The sequence below is a fragment of the Canis aureus genome, chromosome 6, assembly GCF_053574225.1.
Source record: "Canis aureus isolate CA01 chromosome 6, VMU_Caureus_v.1.0, whole genome shotgun sequence".
Classification (NCBI taxonomy): Eukaryota; Metazoa; Chordata; class Mammalia; order Carnivora; family Canidae; genus Canis; species Canis aureus.
Genome location: NC_135616.1, coordinates 1202706 through 1220451, shown reverse-complemented (window position 1 = coordinate 1220451; position 17746 = coordinate 1202706).

The window sequence follows — 17746 nt, the reverse complement described above, 5'->3', positions numbered from 1 at the left end:
AGAGCCGCCGGGCGGCTCTCAGCCCCGCTGGGAGCCCTGGGGGTGCCAGGCCGCCTGTACCCTGTGGGGACCCCTGCTGCACCCCAGCACTCTTCTCAGGGGCCCCTTGAGGGTCCAGACCTGCCTCGTTGCTCTCAGGCTCCCGACACAGCCCCGGGGTGAGGAGGGGCGTTGGCTGCTCCGGGGCGGGGCTCCCCTGGCACTGCTCACGTCGGATGGGAACACACGCGCGTGCTCACACGTGGACACATCGATACACACAAACCGGCACCTGCGGGCATCTCCCCCAGACCTTGACGGACACGGGGGATCTCTCGCCTTCTCCAAAGCAAATTCCACCATGGTCCCCTTCCATCTGGAGCCCAGCGGGGCAGGCAGGGATATTATTACCTGGGTGGTTGTTGTTGTTACGATCCACCTTAGAAAAGTCTCAACTAGGAAAAAAAAAAAATCAAACGGCGGCCAGTGGCTTCAGATAGCAGAGGCGACAGGCCCTTTGGGGCCCTTTCCAGTGCAGACCTGCTTCCTTGTTTGCAAAAACGACTTATTATTAATCTGCGATCGAAACTATAATTATGCCATCACCATGTCAACAAGCTGGAACACGGTGAGGACTGGCAGCACCGTGCGGAGATGCCTTCTTCCTCCACCGCGACCCCGCTGGCGTCTGGCCCATCCCGGGCCGGGACGCGTGCACCTGCCAGGCCCGGCTGCGTGTGCGTCTGAGGTGTGGCCCGAGTGTGCTGCTGACACGAGAGCGGCCCTCAGAGGACTCCTGTGTTGCAGGCCCCCATCCATGTGCCCCTGCCTGACTCTACCCCCAGGACGGGGACTTGAACATCACACCGTGCTCCTGAGAGTTGGGGTCCACAGGCCGGATCCCCGACTCTGCCTCCCTCCGCCCTGCAGGCCGGGGCCCAGCACTCTGAGCAGGCTCAGCGCCTTGCTCCTGCCCCTGGGGGTCCGGGTGCGTGGCTGGCAACGTCCAGCTCCTCAGCTGTGTTCACCTGCCAACGGCTAACTTCACGGGCCACTTCCCACTCGCCAAGGCTGGGGAAACACTGTGTCATTGTCTCTTACTTTTTAGAGACCATAGAAATTCAAAATGAAGTGGGTTTTAATACCAGCTGCGTCGATGAGGAGAGTGCAGCCCGGCCGAGGTAGGTGGTCTGCTGGGGTTGGAAGCCCAAAGCCTGTGGCTGCCGGGCCCCTGCCCCGTCCTTGGGCGCAGCGCACCCCCTCCCGCGGGCCCGGGGGATTGGCTCTTCAGGACTGCCTGAGAGGCATGAGCTTTCCAGAACCGACAGTGACCCTGGGGCTACATGTTGGCCGTCCCTGGGGGCCCTCTACCGGTAGGCACCTCCGGGTGCCCCTGGGGGCCCCTGGGCTCTAAGGGCCACTTCTAAGGCACATGGCCAAGGCTGCTCTGGGCCACTCAGGAGACGACCCCAATGGGCCCAGATGACAAGGCCTGCGTGCGGGCGACCTGCAGCCTCCAGCCCGAGGTGTGATCTCAACAGAGAGCATCATGGGAGGCCCCGGAGCTTGCCAGCAGCCATGTGGAGAACCCCGAGTCCTGACTCCATGCAGAGAGCTTCTGCAGATCACACAGGGAAGGTCCCAGGTCCTGTGGCACGACCCTGACAGGCTTCTTGGGGGGCCTGGCCATGTTCCATCCAACCTGGGGAGGCCACAGGCCCTGTGGCCACATATGCCTGCTTCCTGCTGCCCTGCAGGATCAGGGGAAGGAGCGGGGCATCGAGGATTGCAGCGGAGACCAGGGGGCAGAGAGGTCCCGGGAAGGATGGAGAGCTTCAGAGTAAAATGAGAGCTGGGTTCGAGTTCTGCCTTAGCCACGTTCTAAGCAAGGCTCTTGGGGAGCATACACTTTCTGAGCCTCAGCTTCCTCATCTGCCATGTAGGGCTAGAAAGGCCCGCCTCGAAGGCTTCTGCTGGGAGAAGATGAGATGCCGGCCTGGATCCTGCACAGCCTGAGGACGGGCGTAGGGCCCTGGACGATTCCTAGAGCCCCGGGGCTTCCGGGGCAGGAGCCGGGTGCCCACTGCCAGGTGCCCCGAGGTCTGGAGGGGTACTACCTCTGCACCCTGCTCCTCCTCCCCGACAGCCGCCGCGCCTCACCTGGTGCCTCACAGATGCCCGGACCGCCTGCCCGCCTGCCCACCTGGCCCCCCAGCCCCCTGGGGTCTCCCGGCTTTGATGTAAGGCTTAAGGCAGCTCCCTGCCACGGGGGCCTGGGCAGCTGTGTGGGAGCAGGAGCCGATCGCAGGGTGCAGCAGGGAGGCCAGGCAGCTAAGGGGGGAGTCATGCAGGGATACGAAGGGCCCAGGGGAAGGGGCAGGGAGGAGGGAGAGGCTGCGCTGACACCTCCTGGGTTGGGTTTAGAGGCCCTACAGGAACCTGCTGGAGCATTATGAGTGGGTTTTGCAACGAGCAGTCCACGCGGGCATTTTTTTACCATTGGGAGAGCCAAGGAGGATCCCACAGCTGACTACTGTGGCTGTTCGAGGCTGCATCTCCTGGGCGGGGTGGGGGCCCGGCTGTCCAGGAACAAGGTGCAGGCTAAGGCCCAAGAGGGTCGAGAGCCCTGATGCTCACTGGGCAGGGCAGGTGGCAGGGTGAACCACCCCAGCGGGTAGACGGGCGGCCTGCCCTGGCTGCCCGGAGCCCCCGGTTACGGAGGCCAGCCTGCCTGCCTGGGAACCCACAGGCCTCAGGAGCCAGCAGCTTCCATGGGGGGAGGCCGGGGGTCAGGTGGCCGGGCCTCCCGGGGGAGGTGGAGAGGTCTGTTGGTCCCCCGACAGCAGGGCACACCCTGGGGCCTTGTTTCCTCTCCTTAGTGGAGAACCTCTCTTCCCCTCCTCCTGTTCCCCACCCCCCCTTCCCTCTCCTCTCCCCCTTCCCCCTGCCTCCCTCCCCCTCCTCCCTCTTCTCCCCCTCCTCCCCTCCCCTGGACGTCCAGTTCTCAGTTCCTTGACTGCCTCACCTCCAGCACCGTCATTCTCCCCGCAGCCCAGAGGCACAGCTTGACCTTCGTCTCCACCGGAGATCTGGTCTCGGGCCTCTCTGTCTCTGACCGCCTGCCCGGCCTCTGGGCCTCTAGCTCTACCCACTGGCCCTTAGGTGCACCCTCCACAGCACTTGCTTTTCCACCTTGCCGTTTCTGGGCTTTCACCCACCATTTCTGGCTTCTCTCTTTCTCTCTTGTGTCTCTTTGGAGAATCCCCTCCTTTCCCAAACAGTGGAATTTTGGCAGAGAGAATGCTGGAGCTGGGCTGGTTGGGCACGTTGCAGACTTTCAGGTATCATGGCCTGCAAGGTCTGCTCGTGCTTCTGGGGAACTGTGCCATCCTTCAGACTCAAACTTCCTCAGACCTCCCACTTCTGTCCACGCTCAGCAGTTGACCTAGCCTCATGCGTCAAGCAGAGCGTCCCTCCTGCCTGCATCACATCCTCAGAACCTCACTGTCCCTGTCATCCCACGGTCAGAGTGGAGGCCTGCTGGCACCTTTCCGCCCCTACAGCGACGCTCTTCCTGGCACTAAGCACAAGATGTGAATGCCTTAGTTGTGTTGCTGTTTGCTGTTCGTGAACACCAGGTTAGCTACTGGCACGAGGTAGGCCTCAGTACAGACCTCTTCAGTGTATAAACAAATATGCATGAGGGATGGTTACGTTTATTGAATAACATTTCCAAGTTGCAAAATTAATGTGGAACACGCTCAACGCAAGATGCTTGACACAACAGAACAGTAAAAAGAAGGAAAAGCGGGAGCCCACCATAATTCTATCATTCATGGATTTAACTACTGTCAACACTTTGGTATTTATGCCTTTGAACGGTTTCTACACATACAGTTTTTTCCTCACAAAATAGTGCGTAGCTTGATTTGGACTTAACAATTGGTTGTGAACATTTCCCTAAGTCATTAAATTCTTTTTCTACATATTTTTAATAATCACACTGTAGTCCATTGTGCAGGATGACCTTCATTCACTTGGCCACTCCCGTCGTGTTGAACATTTGGTACTATCTCCATGCTTTAAGTTTTTCTGATTTACTTAGTATCTTTATACACAAATAATATGTGTATACATTATTTTTCCTGCAGCTGGATTCCTAAGTGGACTTGTGGGTCAAAGGGTATGCATATTTTCAGGCTTTTGATTTATGTTATTAAATCACAAGAGACAATTTGCTTTGGAAACCAAAGAAACACAAACACAATCTCCTATTTTGCCAAGCATAACAAACCCTACTCTGAAGCTCTGGAAGGCTCGGCCCCCCTCTCTCTGTGCGTGGCCAGCACCAGCCTTCCCTGCAGGGTACTTGAGTATCGCCCCACCAGAGGGGTTGGTGTGTGCCCCCTCCTTATTCAATGGCACCTCTCCGCTTGGTGGCCCCTCTGCGTCTCCTTTTACAGATGAATTTTCCTCAATTGCACGTAGCACCTCCCACAGATTTTGTGTTTGTTTGTGTCTGTGTCTTTCCAGATCCCCAAGGGTAGGGACATGGTCTCTTTTGTTCACCCTACACCCCCAGTGCCTTTGCCATGCCGAGCAGAATCAATGCTCCAGAGACGTGTTGTGAATGGACAACCGGGGGTTGACACTCCTGGGCTCAAACTCAGAGGGAAGATAATATTCAGGGGCCCAGAGAAGCTGTCTTCAGCCATAGAGGGAATTTATAGACAAGCAATAACACAACATGACTTCTTAGTATGGTCAGGGTCAGGAAAAGGGATGCAATTCAGCTGGGATGGTCAGGGAAGGCCCCTGTCAGATGTGGGATGTGAGTTGAGACCTGAAGGATGAGCAGGAGTGGGGCGTGCTAAGGGCAGGGACAAGCACCTGCCAGGCACACGGAACGGCATGGGAAAGGCCGTGAGGCAGAAAGGAGAGCGGTCAGTTATGGAATTGAAAGAAGGCCAGTGATTTGATCAGGGTGGTCAGGCAGGTGAGAGGCACAGGTGGGGCCTGGGGAGGCCCCCCGCACGCTGGGGGTCAAGGAACCTGAGGAAGAATCCCCTACCCAAAGCCCCTCTCCATTCCCTAGTCGCTAAGTGTTGTCCCAGTTTGTTTGTTAAGCAAACATTGCATTGAGGACTTTCCAGGTGTAAACGACTGTATCACATGCTTCCCCCAGGTGGGGTGGGGGACCTGAAATGGAAACATTTTCCTGGAGTCACAGCTCTAGGGCTAGAGAGAGATCCAGGAGAAGTCATCTCCTGGAGATGCAAACAAAGCCATCGCTTGTGAAGAGCCCACTGGGAATCAGGCACGTGTGTGGCCTCCGTTAATCCTCAGGAAGATGCTGCCTCGGCCCCACAGAGGATGAAGCAGCCTCTGAGAGGTTAGGCGACGTGGCCAAGGTCCACGGGACAGTAGGAGACCACAGGATTCAGGCAACAGGTTCCAGAGCCCACTCTCTGCCCCGGGCGGGTACTCCGCGGAGTCTCATCGAACTTCTATTTGATGCGTCAGGCTTCCAGCTTCTTAACTTTTTATGGAATTAAATGCTTTAATTAAATTTTACAGGTGTACTCTTTATTATATATTGTCCACAAGCACATGTGTTGTGCGCACACACACAGCACTGGGGAACGCTGAACATGCACACCATGTATACTGTGCTTTGTGGGGGGGAAGGTGCAAATTTAGAGATTTTTTTTTTTTTTGAAAAGGTGCTTTTTTTCTTAGACCCTGATTCTGCATTCCATCAGATGTTCTCATTGTACTTCAGTGTTCAGTATTTTATGCTGCCTTGTTTTCCAGCTCACTAATCCTCTATCAGCTGCATCAAGCTGCTATTAAAACCCAACCATTACATTGTTAATTATGACTCTTATACTCTTCTTTTCCAGAATTTCCATTTGATATTGTAAAAAAAAATTCTAGTTCTTTGCTTTATTTTTTTAATCTCATCTGATTTTTAAATATATTAATCACAGTTATTTTAAAGTGTTATTGTATTTTATTTATTTATTTTTATTATTTTTATTTTTTATTTTAATTAATTAATTAATTAATTTTTAAAAATAATTTATTTATTCGTGAGAGACACACACAGAGGCAGAGACACAGGCAGAGGGAGACTCCGGTTCCATGCTGGAAGTCCCAGGTGGGACTTGATCCTGGGTCTCCAGAGTCACATCCTGGGCCAAAGGCAGGCACCAAACCATTGAGCCAACTAGGCATCTCTAAAGTGTTATTTTAAATGTTAGTATCTGGATCTCCTGTACATCTGTTGCTATTATCTGTGATTTTTTTTTCCCCTCATGGTTTCCGTCATATGATCTTGTCTCCTGGTATGCCTGGTAAGCTTTGTTGACTGCCAGCCATGTGTATGGAAAGATTACAGAGATAGTGTGAGATGCTGGATGGCCCAGAGAGGATTTACCCTTGTTTCTGGAAGGGAGAGTACGTGCAGCTCATTTTAAGCCAATCTGGAATTAAGTTCAATTTTGTGAAGGCTGATCTATTTCTGATGCATTTTTCAAGGGTCCCAACTAAAAGATTTTTCTCTTCTTTCTTTCTTTTTTTTTTTTTTTAATAAGGACTGCTCCTCTTCCTTGAAGATATATGAACTCCATTCACCCCTTTTCCTAACCCCATGAAATTGCATATTCTCAGCTTCATGGCTACTTTGAGAGGGGTGGTGGGGAGAGGCCAAAATGTTGAGCTCATTTCTTTGGATTTCTCTTCTCTTTTGGATCATGGCCTCTATAATGGCCCCAAACAAATTTTAAAAATGTATTCTACTCATATTTTTTTCAGTTGTTTTTGGTGGGAAAGTTGATCCACAGAAGCCACAAGTAGAAATCTGCACTGCCCTTAGGACCCAGCCCTGAAAAAATGCAATTCTAGTCCACAGCTTTAACCTCACCTTCAAAGGGGCCAGTCTCACCTTGAGTGGAGTGCCCCCCCCCCCCGCCCCCGCCCCGCCCCCGGTCCTGGGCCCCTGCTTGCCCTCCATGCTGCCTAACGGTGCAGCCAGAGTTTGGACAGGCCAGGTTGCTGGTGGTCTGGTTTCTGCAGCACAGGGAGGGGCCTACTTCTCTCCGCCACACCCCCTGCGGACGGAGCCCTCCTGCGCCAGGCTGGGTGCTGAGTGTTTCACAAAAGTGGTCTCATTTCTTCATCTTAGAAACATAGCAAATAGCTCCACTTACCTTCACTGTGTAGGTGAGGAACCGGAAGCCCCATAGCTTGGTCAAGAGTCCTACCCACCTCCTAAAAGCACATATTTATTTCTGTGCTTGCATGTTAATTTTCTGGATGATGGTTTGCAGACTATAGGCAACGCAAGGGTGGAGAACACGTCTAAAATCTCCATGTTTGATTCCTCGCCATATCCCTCTACTGGGCACAGAGTGGGCGGGCAAACTTTGAAGGAATAAATAAAAACTCAAGCCCCAAAGTTGTTTATGGTGGAGGCGGAGATGCCAGGTTGTTGACTCCTGGTCCACTGTTCTCACCTCCCACACCACGGCCAGGGAGGGAGTATATTCATTCATCCAAGCTTATCCAGCACCTTCTGTGTGTTGTGATTCTAGCCCAGTTCCCTGCCACCTAAAACCATTCTGGGCTGCTTTGATGACAAGGGCTCCAGTGCCATCAGCTGGGGTCTGAGGATACAAATGGTACTGATGGCTGTCCTTGAAAGGCTTCTGAAATTAGAGTAGAAGACTGCAGGTGTGTGATTGTTTTTCCAAAAAAAAGATCCTTAGTATTCCTCAGATTCTCAGACAGCCCTGGGATCCCGAAAAGTCCAAAGAGCCTAGGCCTGGGGGTTGGTGCCTGGTCTGTCCCCAACATGGCTTCCCCTTGCCAGGGAGGAGCTTCCTGAAACCATCCATAGATTGTTGGGGTGTGTGGCTGGAGAGGTGGCCAGGGATGAAGGGGACCCTCTTCCCCAGCCCGAGCGAGGTAGGTGGGAAGGGGCCACTTGCCAAAGGACTATGAAAAATGGAGCTCTCCTTCCAACAGGAATGCTATCCCAGCTGCTGAGTGGCATGTACATGCAGCTTTTGGTTCGGAGGCACCTACCCCATGAGGCCGGGGTAGCTGGGTGGGTGTGTGGGAATTCCGAGGCCCCATGTACCACCTCAAAGCCTTGGGGAGGAGGAGGAGCCCATGAGCCCCTGATGGAAAGAGGATGGGAGGAAGGCAAGGGGGCATCCTGGGGCACCTTTCTTGGCTCAGGCAGCTCTGGTTCTCCCTGCCCAGCCTGTGTCTGGGGGGCCTTCTGGGTCACTTGTCAGCATGTGTGCCTACAGGAACATTGTCTGTTAGGATAGGAATTTCTATAGGATTTTTAAAATGTCCCGAGCCAGTAGTTTTCAAGGATTTCTAAAGTAGCTTGTCACCAGCCCCCATATGTAAATCAGACTAAAACCAAAGGGTGCCCAGGACAAGGCAGGCCAGGCCCAGCTTGCCCTCCACCCTGCCTGCCCTGTGTCCCAGACTCCAGGTTCAAACCTCTGTTCTGGCCTGCCTCCTGGTATTTATGAAGGCACTGAGATAAGAGGGTGGAGATGGCCCGGATCATGCTGCAGGGCAAAGCCCGGCCCTCCCCTCGGTGCTGGGGAAGGCGGCTGCCCAGCAGGCAAAGGCAGGGTGGAAGGTCCCCTGTGGAGGAGGTGAGGGCGGGGGCTACAAGGCCTGCAGCCCCCTCTGGATGCAAAAAGACACAAGTGCTCTGTAGGCTCTGGGCTCCCAGGATCTCTCGCCGGGCCAGTGAACCGCCAGTGAATGCCTATGTCCTTTTGTCTGCTTCTTCTGTCCTTCACACTCCCTTGCTCCATAGCACACTCACGTAGCCCTAGAAGACAGCGAGGGCAGTGCTTCGTTTCCTGACCTGGGGCAGCATCCTATCCAAGCGCGACAGGTGTCCTTTGAGAAGGGCATGTATCAGGAGGACGCCAGGCCCCCTGTCTGGGGTACTGCCCCCTGCTCGTCCTCTTCCTCCCCCCCAAGCCCAGCCTCTGAAATAGAGTCAAAGTCTACACTCTCTTTGCCTCTCAGTTCAGCAAAAGTCCTTTGCTCAGAGTTTCGAGCAGTTTAAGGAAGAGGAAATGTTTACGAAAAGCCAAGAAAACCAAATAATAACCTATATGCAGATATGACATGACTCATTAGTCCCCGGGCCAGATAGTCTTTGAGAGTCTTTGATGTTCTCGGGGCTTCCTTTCCTCTGCTGTGGCGGGGTTCCCGGATGGTGGCACCGCAGGACACCTGGGTTTGGGAGGGGCCTGCGTGGCCACGGTATCCCAACTGTGTGGCCGGATCTTGAGTGAAGGTGCTCCAAGACCGGGTGATATTTAAAACATTGGTATCTGGTGGTAGTGAGTGATGAGGCTCGAGCTGGGACAGAGTCCCCGGGTTAGTAGATGCAGGCAGCTGAGGTGATGGTGGGAATTGAGGGGTGCTGGAAGGGGGAGCTGTTGAGCAATCGCCCTTGAAGAATTTCGGGAGTTGGATAGCAGGTACCCGCATGTTAGCAGACACAGGGTTGGCTGCCTAGAGCCTGTGGGGGCTTTGGGACACCCTGAAATGTTGATGAGGAAAAGACAAGGGGGAGCCCTGGCAGGGGTAGGGGTTGTTGGTGGCAGGGCCAGGAGAGGAGAACGCACAGCTCTCACCGGGCTGCACCCAGTGCTAATTCCATGGATTAGCTCAGGGGAGATTTTTACACAGCATTACTAAGGCAGAGTCGATAGATGATAAATGATGTGTATTTAAAGTGTATCATTAGATAGATGTTGACACACATGCACAATCTTGAAATCTTCACTGCAGTTCATGCACTGGATGAATCCATTGCCCCAAGAACTTCCTCAGAACCCTTCCTTTGGAATCTCTCCCTCCACACCCCTCCTCCCATGCCCAGGCAGCCACTGACAGAGATGCTTTCTGCTGCTATAGACTAGTTTTCATTTTTTAGAATTGCAAACAGGAGTAGCTCATTTAATATTTGCAACACCCTCTGAGGTGTTGTTATTGTCACCCCCCCCCCCCCGCCCCTTTCAGAGATGAGACGACAAAGGCACAGAGGAGTTGGATGACTGGCCTGAAACACGGTGCAGTTACTGAGGGGCAGAGCCAGACAGGTAGTGAGGGGCGGAGCCAGGAGGTTGGTGAGGGGCGGGGCCAGCTACTGAGGGGTGAGGCCAGGTGGTCAGTGAGGGGCGGAGCCAGGCCTCGGACCTGGGAACCGGCTTCAGAGGCAGCCTCCTGACGCACATCACACCTCCCTGGGGCAGCACTTCTGCTCTTGGCAATCAGGTTCACTTTCTGAGGGTCTCGCCCTGTCCTAGGTATGCGGGAAGCACAGGTGGGGTCCTTTCCTGTGAGGACCAGACCGGAGGAGAGGGGGACCTTCCCCCATGCACCTCTCTGAGCCTGTCTCCCCGCCTGTAAGATGGGAGTGCTCACCAAAGGATGAATGGATAAGCACTCTACCACATAATGGAATATTCAGCTATAAAAAGGAATGGAGGCCTCCTGACAGATGCTTCAAGGTGGATGGACCTTGAAAACTTTATGCTGAGTGAATGGAGGTGACACAAAAGACCACATACGGCATGATTCCATTTATATGAAATATCCAGAATAGGTAAATCCACAGAGACAGAGAGCTGATTGCTGGTTGCCAAGGGCTTTGGGGAGGACGGAATGGAAAGAAAGTGCTTAATAGGTACTGGGCCTCCTTTTGGGATGATGAATAGGATTTGGAATTAGACAGAGGTGGTGATACATTGGACATGTATTAAGTGCCACTGAATTGTTCACTTTATTTTTGATTTTTTGATTTTTTTGTTTTAAATTTATTTATTCATGAGAGACACAGAGAGAGAGAGAGAGAGAGAGAGAGAGAGACAGAGACACAGGCATGGGGGAGAAGCAGGCTCCACGCAGGGAGCCCGATGTGGGACTCGATTCCGGGTCTCCAGGATCAGGCCCTGGGCTGAAGGCGGCGCTAAACCGCTGAGCCACCCGGGCTGCCCTAGTTGTTCACTTTAAAACGATTCGCTGTATGCTAAGTGAAGTGGAGGGGATGGGCCCTCCCACACAGGTCACATTTCATAAAACTGAGTGAAAGGTAGAATGTGAAGGGGCCCACCCTGGTGCCGGGCATGCAGAAGGGCCCAGGAGAGGTTAGCCGGCTGTGCAGCCGGTTCCAACACTAAGGTGGGTGAAGAAGGTCTCAGAGTCCTCTCTGGACCTGTTGTCCATTTTCGCAGATGCTGGAGGGAAGCAAGGAGGACTTGGGAGAAGAGCTGGGGGATCCTAGGACCACGAGTCTGGTAAGGGAAGGGTGGGGCCCACCAGCCAGTCTGGGCCTCCGCTGCAGCAAGCGCTGGGCAAAGGTCAGTGACCTGACCCCGGGCCCATCAGGGTCTGAGCCAGAGCTTGACGAGGGCCTCAGAACCCTTTCCTGCCGCAAGAGAGGGGTGGCTGTGGGTTTGCATCTCTAGCAGGCTTTTCCACTGTGTCCTTGGAGGCTTTCTGAAGCCTTTCTTCTGAAGAGGCTTTCTGTTCTGTCATGGAGAAAAGCTTGGGGCCCACTCTCCTGGAGCAGCCTGGCTGCGTGCAGCTGAGGCCAAGAGGTGGGGAGGAAGAGGGTGGCCTCGAGGGCCCCTCTGGGATCCCTCTGCCTGGGCTGAGGGAACTTGACCCCTGGACTATGAGACAGGGGTCATCTGGAGCCCCGGAGCAGTTGGGTTATGGCTGGGCACAGGGCATGCCCTCTCTTTGGACACCGCGACACCAACTGAAGATCCTGAAGAACTTTCCAAGCATCTTTTCAGAGCAGAGCCTGGGGGGAGCACAGGAAGAGGAAAAAGTGTTTGGGTGTCTCTGGGGTGACCCGGGAGGCAGCTTTTGGAGAGGCTCTGAGGTGGAGGGCTTGGGGCTTGGGTGATGCAGGCCTGGGCCAGGACCACGAGAGCCATCTGCTTGCCAGCCCCTCAGCCAGGATGGCCAAGGGTAAACAGTAAAAACCGAAACAATTAACACTGACAAGAGGGCAGTAAGAATTATGGTTTTACGTTCAGCGAGCCCACGCAGCAGGCTGGGGACTGGATGGTAAATGACAAGCAACGACTGTCCGTTGCACTCAGAGACTGATGGCTAGAAACAGCGAGGAGCTTGACCCAAGTCCCTGTCCCAGGAAGTGTGGGGTGGAGGTGCCCATCCTGGGGGAGAGGGCTGGGACTCCTGAGGCTGTTCTGGGGCTGGAGAAGGACAGACAGTCAGCGGGGAGACTGGGGCCTGGGTTCTAGCCCCCGTTCTGCCAATGGCCTGCTGTGCCACCTGGGGCTGCCTGCCACCCCTCCCTGGGCTCCTTCTCCTTCAGCTGTGAAACAGCAGACTCTTGTGTTCTGTGATTCCCAGTCTTCTCTCTGCCTCACCCATTTTCTCAACACTCCTGGGCTTCGTGGACCCTCGAGGAAGGGGTCAGCCCCCTCCAGCCTCCTAGGAGGGCCCAGGCATTTGGAGGGAGTGGGGTGAACCGGGGTCCTGCCAAAGCCCCTGCCCAGCCAGTAACAGGAAGGCAGTCATCACGGCACAGGGAACGATTTTACTGGAAAGATGAAAGGAAATTGCATCTTTAATAATTCACCGGGCCGGTTTGGAGGGAGGCAGGTTGGCGGGGCCGTGGAGCCGCCGGGTGATCCCAGCATCTGTTCCTGGAAGTCCGCCGGCCCCAGAGCCTGCCTGCGGGCCTGGGGCCTCCATCTCCTCCTGGTCCAGCCTCAGCGGCAGCAGCCGAGTCTACACCAGGGCAAGAGGTTAAAACACAGCCATCCCAGGAACCGCCCCGCTAAGAGCCCCCCGCAACTCAAGCCAAGGATCGATAAGGCAGCAGCCCAGGAACGCTGCCAGGCCCGGGCCACCGTCGCTGCGGGCACAGAGGGCTGGGGGGGGGCGCGGGGCAGGGAGGGCTGGGGGTTGCCCATGGGGCAGGGAGAGCTGGGGGTGCTCATGGGGTAGGGAGGGCTAGGGGGTGCCCATGGGGCAGGGAGGGCTGGGGGGGCGCAGGGCAGGGAGGGCTGGGGGGTGCCCATGGGGCAGGGAGGGCTGGGGGGTGCTCACGGGGTAGGGAGGGCTGGAGGGGCCCAAGGGGTAGGGAGGGCTGGGGGGGCAGCCCATAGTGGGGGTGTGGGAGCCACACTTCTGGTGCCTTCAGCTGCCCATTTCTGGGCCTTCCCTCCTGGCCCCTCTCAAGGGGCGATGCCTCGCATTGACTCACAAAACAGTGATAGGACCCACCTTGTGCCTCCTGTCACAAGGACCGTCCTGGGCCACCTGGGGCCTTAGCGTCAGCCAAGGAGAGTGGATGGAAGGGGAGGACTGGCCCAGGACACAGTGGAGGGTGCCAGAGACAAAAGTAGCTAAAGAATTGATTTGGGGGTCCAGGGACATTGGGTGATCCTCCCAGCCCAGCTCCAGGAACAAGCCCTGCTTCCCCATGACGGCGAGGCCCTGTGCATCTACTGGGTGTCGTTGTTACTGGGCTTTTCCCCTGAGGCCTGTGGAAGCTTGGCTGACTGATCTGAAATTTAAAAGCTCTCCTGGGTACAGACTAGATTGGGAGGGGTGCATCAGGAGGGAGGTTAAATCAAGGGGCTGAGGGAATCTGGGGGTCTGGGGGGGGTTCAGGCAAAAAATCTGTTAATCTCTCTCTCTCTCTCCTTCTCCTTCCCTCCTTCTTTCTCCCACTAATTAGCAAAAATAACTCAAGAATCACAGAAAGGATACTTTAATGAATATACTCATGCTTCGTTTACAGATGGGGAAACTGAGGCCCTAAGAGGCAGTGCCTCCACGGGCACCTAGCTGGCAGGTGTGGAACCAGAACTACCACTGGGGGCTACTCCAGGTCTTAGGACTGGAGGCCTGGTGCGGCCTTGGGGCAAGGTGCCCAAGCCAGTGGTCATGAGATTGGTCTTGACTCACCGGCTGATCTCGGCCATCCCAGTCTCGCCCTGCTTTCTTCCCTGGAAAACGAGGGTAAGACCCAGCCCAGCTGCCTCACAGACTGTGAGGAAGGCCCCAGGAACTCACTCACCTTTAATTCTTAGAGTCAGCAAAGCCTTACTTGGCTGGTGGGCTCAGCACTTTGGGAAGTCACCTCGGGACAGGATGCAGGCAAATGGTGTCTGAGTGGGTGAAACATCCGTCGATGCAGGAAAGCTCATATGCTTTGCTTATATAAATGCCCCTGGGGCCCCCACGCTGGGCCTGTGTGTTCTTACTTGACAAACAGTTGTGACAGGTTAGGTGGTCCAGTTTCCCAGGCCACAACAGGTGAACTGATAGTAGCAAGAAGAGCTTTGTGACAAGAGAGGACGCAGAGACATTGTAAGACGCAGATGCAGTAGTTACAAAAGCAAAGCAGGCTGGGTATGCCTTGATAATCCCCAAGGGGAATTCAGTATTACAGTCCAGTCTACTAATTAGCGTTGTCGAAATGACCCTGAATCATCAAGGAAGCGTGAAACACACGGCAGCCCTATCTGAGAAGCCAGGGGTGTCTGTGATCCCCTGCACGACGTTTTCTATCAAAAAAAAAAAAAATTGTTGAGCACACTTTTCTGTTAAAAGAGGTGAGCTACGAGTAGCGACACCTCCATCCTGAACCCTGCCAGGCACCCCGGACAGGGAGGGCCGGCACCTGTGTGAAAATCAGAACCCAGGAAACCTGGCTTAGCCCTCCGGCCCAGTGAGGTGCCTGCCACCTGCACCATTGGCTGCTTTTCCATTTCTTTCCCTGTAATCCGCTCTGTAGGCTGAAGGCGGGAGCCTCCCTCAACCCTGTTTTGTCCTGCAGTGAACCCCGACTCTACTCATGGGTGGCTCAGCCTGGCTGCTCCTCCCACACATTGACCCTCACGGACCTGGCCTCTCGCTCCCTGGCACACCTGAGGCTTGTCCTACTTGCCTTCCCAGGTCCTCCGCCAGCATAGCTGCCACTGGCCGAGCGTGGCTTACCTGTCGTCCGCTGGCCACACCCCAGCCCCTGCACCCAGTGTCGGCAATTAAGCCGACAGGACAGCCCTCACCTAACATCCCATGTCCACCAGGTCCGTGCTGAGGATGAGGACACACTGGGGGACCCAGTTGTGGAAACCGGTTGTAAAGAGGGGACCATGACATGCGGTGGGTGAGTGCACAGAGCTGCGTGTTCTGGTGATGGCAGTGGGGGGCCCCACTGCAGCTGGGGGGCTGACCCCGCACATGACGTGGCCCTGGTTGTAGGAAAGGGACTTTTCTTGTCTCCTAGGGGGAGACGCCATTCTGTGTCTTGCACCCAACAGGCTTTCAGGGGCAGCTAACGGATGCTGGGGGGATTAGGTGTGGGTGACACATCCGCTCACCCTTCAGCGCCTCTGTGGAGGTGGCCAGGCCAATGCTCAAAGTTCCAATTTCAAAAGCTCTCCAGCTTCACCCATATCCCACCCAACGCCTATCCTGGTTAAGCCTTAGTGCACCTCCCCTGCCTGAAAGGATGAAGACCACATGCAGCCCGTGAGGTGGGGAGCTTGGGGTCCAGAGGGAAGAGCGCTGTTACTCGTGCAGGGCTTGGAGGCCATGCATTGCTCCTCTACCCCTCCCAGAAAGAGGGAAGATAAACAATGGTATCCCCATTTCAGTAGAGGAAACTGAGGCTCAGAAACCCTGAATGACTTGCCGGCCTCACCAGGCTTCTCCTGGCAGACGTGACTGGGAGACGCTGTCTTTCTCAGTGGACGTACCTGGTTCGATGCCTGGGTGTGGGACAGTGAGGTTTGGGGCTTGGGGTTCCCAGCAAGGGCCCCCTCAGAATGCCCTCGTCTTCCTGGCCGGGGAGCTGGGGCTCCCTGACCGCTCCCAGCCTCTGTGAAATGGAGAGAGCACCCCGCGCTGCGGGGAGATGCCGGGAAGCCCTCAGTCGGTGCCCGGTAGCTGCCACCCTGGGACCTTTCCCATCAGGGCCTCGGTGTCACATCTGTAAGATGGGAAGGTGGGGGGCGATCCCCAGCGGGGCGCAGGAGGGAGGAGGGGACTGAGGAGGGATGAAGGACCGTGGCTCCGTGCAGCACCGGACCGCAGGGGACTCGGGGTTCCCTGATGGGAGCTCTGCCCTCAGCACAAGGGAGGGCTGTCCCCGCGCTGTGGGGGCGCAGCTCCCGCGGGACCTTCCTGGGGGGCTGGTCCGTCCCCTCGGCCACTCCCGCACACCTGCCGGCCCTCCTGTCCACGGAGCCGGGCCCTGCCGCCCACTCGCGGGGTCCAGCCCCCCGAGACGGTGCGTGGGCGCTGCGAGGACAGCGGCCCCGGGCCGGGCGCCCCCCAGCCCACGGCCCCCTCCCGCCCCCTCCCGCCGCCGCCTTGGGCAGGGCCCGCAGGACAGGAGCTCCCGGGGAGCCAGTGTTCGGGGAGCTCCCGCGGGGAAAGGCCAGCCGGCTGCCTGTGCCTCCCAGTCGAGCGCGGCCCTTGGGGGGCTCTTCTCTTCCCCCGCGAGGTGTGGCTCAGGACCCCGGCGCGGGTCAGGCGCCCAGAGCGCAGACAGTCTCGGGGACCCCGGGAGCCCGGCTCCGTGGCCGCGGAGGGTCACAGCCTGGGAGCGGCAGCTGCCCTGCCCCCGCCGAGGCCAGGCGTCCCCGGGACACGCGAGGCCCAGGGGCCGCAGCTTCCTCCCCCAGACCTCAGGTGGCCCGGACTCTGCGCCCTGCGTGGCCCTGGGCTCCCGGGGCAGGAGGCCGCTGACCCACGGCCGGTGCCATCGTGGGGGCCGCAGCGTCCTGGGGTCGGCAGTCGAGTCCGCCTGGGGTCCCTGCGGCCCCTTCCTGGGGGAATGGGGCTCCCGGCCAGGACCCGCTGCACCCCCAGAGCCGCCCGCCCCCGGTGTCTGGCTGGGCCTCGGCCTTCTCAGGCCAGGCAGCTCCAGCCCCTGAGCGACACTTCCCCTCCCAGATTCCTCTTCTCAGCCCCTCCCGCCTCTCCCCCCACTAAGCGGCCTGGGCGCTGAGGGGGCAGGCCTGGCGCAGGGGGGCCAGCGTGTGGCCTGCCCAGCCCGCACCATCCGCCGGTTGGGGACAGAGCCGGGGACTGCCATCAGCCCGTCCCCGGGGGCAGGAGGAAACCATGTCACTTCCTCTGAAAGGCACCCCGTTTCTAGTTGTGGGACGTGGGACCCTCGTGCCTCTGCCTCCCACCCTCCTCGCTCGGAGGCCAACCGGCTGGGGATTTGCACACTGCAGCACAGACACACACATGGCATCTACCCTGGCTGTGCACACCTCCCCGTGGACACCCCCGCATGCACACCCCACCCCCACCCCCACCCCCCCCACCCCCAGAAAACCTCACACACGGTGCACAGGTTGTGTCCCACACAAGGGCCCCGCTGAGGGCATCTGTGGCGGCTCACGGGGCCTGGCCAGGACCGAGTCCCTGAGGGAGGAAGGGCGTCTTCTTCTCATTCACACAGGCCCTGGCTGTCCTTGCCGTGGCTCTGGCCCCAGGCACAGAAGAACCCCCACCTGAGGCCTCTCGGGACTGTTAGAGCTCAGGGCCCCAAGGCTGCCTCCAGGGCTCCCCACGGGAAGTCCTTGTGCCACGTGGGGTCCCCCCACCCTCTCCTGCTCTGGGTAGCTCAGCTCTTCCCTCCGCCCACCCCTCGGTCACTTGTTACCCGGACCTCACTGTCGCAGTTCACCCACTTGTCCCCCATGTG